The 2,715-nt window shown below is 40.7% G+C and overlaps 1 pseudogene; it reads left to right on the forward strand.

Annotated features, from left to right (window-relative positions):
- Positions 1-1,049: 1,049 nt before the first annotated feature.
- Positions 1,050-1,919, forward strand: LOC118615319 (annotated as a pseudogene).
- Positions 1,920-2,715: the final 796 nt, after the last annotated feature.

Here is a 2,715-nt window from a genome sequence, read left to right on the forward strand (position 1 = left end):
TGGGAACATTTGTAATAATGTCAAAAAATAAAAATAAAGTTAAAAAATAATATTAAGTGTTTTTTAAAATTAGTGTGGCACCAGGTGGCTAGAATAGTTCTATGACTCTTTTTCTAATTATTGTAGTTGGGTGAGTGGAGCCTGAGAGTAACATGGTATCAGGAACTCGTGTGTGTGTGTGTGTGTGTGTGTGTGTGTGTGTTGTTGTTGATGTTGTTGCAGAGATACCTAAGATAGTACACTCCAAAATGTGACCCTTCAAATAGAGATGTAAGAACATTAACCAACAGATGAAAATACGAAGGGGATCCATTTTTAGTTATAAGACCATGGTAACAAAATAAGGTTCGAGCCCTGGCTGGTTTGGCTCAGCAGTTAGAGCGTCAGCCTGCGGTCCAGAGAGAATCGGGTTTGGTTCCCGCTAAGGGCACGCACCTCGGTTGCAGTTTGTCCCTGGCCCTGGTTGGGTCGTGCGGGAGGCAGCCACTCAATGTGTCCCTTTCACATCGATGTTTCTCTCTCTCTCCCTCTCCCACTCTATCTGAACAAAAAATGGAAAAATGTCCTCGGGTGAGGATAAAAATAATAATAATAAGGTTCAAGAAACAAGATATGAATGAAGTACTCCCTGTGACTTGAAGTTTCAGGAGTAGAAGTGAAGCTACCCTGTTACCCCACATTCTATGACATAGTCTCTCACTGCTCCACTCTTGCTCATTCCCCTCACCATGCTGGCTCCACTAAGAGCCTTGAATATTTGAAACAAGTGTCATCGTCAGGGCCTTTGCACTGGCTCTTTCCCCTGCAGGACACACACTTCTCCAAATAACCTCATGTCTCCTGCATTTTCTTGTTTGAGGTTTCTTTGAAAATGTCATCTTGTTCTTTGGTCTTCCTGAACTCCCAATAAAAGTACTCCTCCATCCACTCTCTTTTATATATGCTTTTTGTTTCCATATGGCATTGAAATCATAGCATTTCCACTGTGTTACCAATGTTCATTTGTATAAAAATGAATGTTTTTTATTCCTACTTGTGACCACCACGATATGGTATGAAGCAATGATACCCCAAATTCAGAATCTCTTCTTCTGGGATTTTTAGAAGAATCAGACTGCAGTGACTCATATTTGGGCTTTTCCTCTCCATGTACCTGATCACTGTACTGGGAAACCTGCTCATCATCCTGGCCGTCAGCTCAGACTCCCACCTCCACACACCCATGTACTTCTTCCTCTCCAACCTGTCCTTACTAGACATCTGTTTCACCTTCACACCGTTTCAAAGATACTATGAAACACCCAGACACAAAGCAAAGTTATTACCTATGAAGGTAGCATCGTCCAGATGTATGTTTCCACACTCTTTGTAAGTAGACAAGTTTCTCCTGGCTCTAATGGCCTATGACCAGTTTGTGGCCATCTGCCTCCCCTGCACTACATGGCCATCATGAAACCCTTGTGGACTACTGTTCTGTTGTTCTGGATCATAAGTGCCCTGGTTTCCATGTTAGAAAAATTAATGGTGTCAAGGTTGTCCTTCTGCAAAGTCTTAGAAATCCCACACTTTTTCTGTAAATTCAAATCAAATGGTTCAACTTTCCTGTTCTGACACCTTTCTCAATGACATGATGTATTTTCAGCTGAGCTGCTGGGTGGTATCACCCTGACTGGCGTCATTTACTCTTACTTTAAGGTGGTGTCCTCCATATGCAGAATGCCATCAGCTCAGGGGAAGAATAAAGCATTTTCTTTACACTACTTGTGGACTCACCTCTCAGTTGTCTTCTTTTATTTAGTATGTTAGCGGTGTATTTTAGGTGTGCTGCTATTCACAGCTCACAGGTAAATGCAACAGCCTCGGTTATATATACCGCCATGGTCACAACCATGCTGAACCTCTTCATCTACAATCTCTGAAAAATTCTTTGGGATGATAGGTACACAAGAAACAATTGTTCTGGGGCTGAAAAAGTGCCCTCGGTTACATAGCTCAAAGCCTCAAGCCAGAAATTGTTATTCTTTGATCATGTAGAATATATTGGCTCCTATTTACTTCTTGACATGTCCATTTCTTTGACTTCAACTTTTTAATACAACTTTAGTAACCCACTTTATTAAAATTATCAATGAATTTAATTTGTAACTATATTATCTTTTCTGCTCTGTCTGATAAATATCAGACAGTTTTTTACTTTGGGTCTGTCATTCATTTTTATATCACTACCTTAACTACTCTTTCTAAACACTCTTCCATTTAAATCTCATCTTATTGATGATGAAGCTTTCCCTTAAGTGCCTGGGGCACTTACCTGAGCCCTGAATTCTTGTGACATCAACCTGAGCCAATATTGTGATTGCAAGATGCACCAGAGCAACAACCATTAGGGAACTCAGAAACAAGGTTTTTTATTCATAGATCCTGGAGGGTACACATTATGTGCAAAGGCCAGAGAGGGAAGGGGGGCTTTGCATCTATTTGGGTCCAATGGCAAGATGGATAGCATTTCAAAGGTTTGCTTTTTATTGGTGAATTTAAAACCTAAGAGCAAGTATTAGGGTGTGAAAAGTGAAAAATTGGGTCATTCATGAAGTCAGTTATCTAGGTTATCCAGATAACCTATAAGGGGAACTTCATAGGTGAGCTGGCCTGGGTGCTTATCTAATAGCTGTGTCATGGAGCTGGCCATATTGATTCAACATGGTTATCTTTGAA

The sequence above is a fragment of the Molossus molossus genome, unplaced genomic scaffold (genome assembly GCF_014108415.1).
Source record: "Molossus molossus isolate mMolMol1 unplaced genomic scaffold, mMolMol1.p scaffold_m16_p_4, whole genome shotgun sequence".
NCBI lineage: Eukaryota > Metazoa > Chordata > Mammalia > Chiroptera > Molossidae > Molossus > Molossus molossus.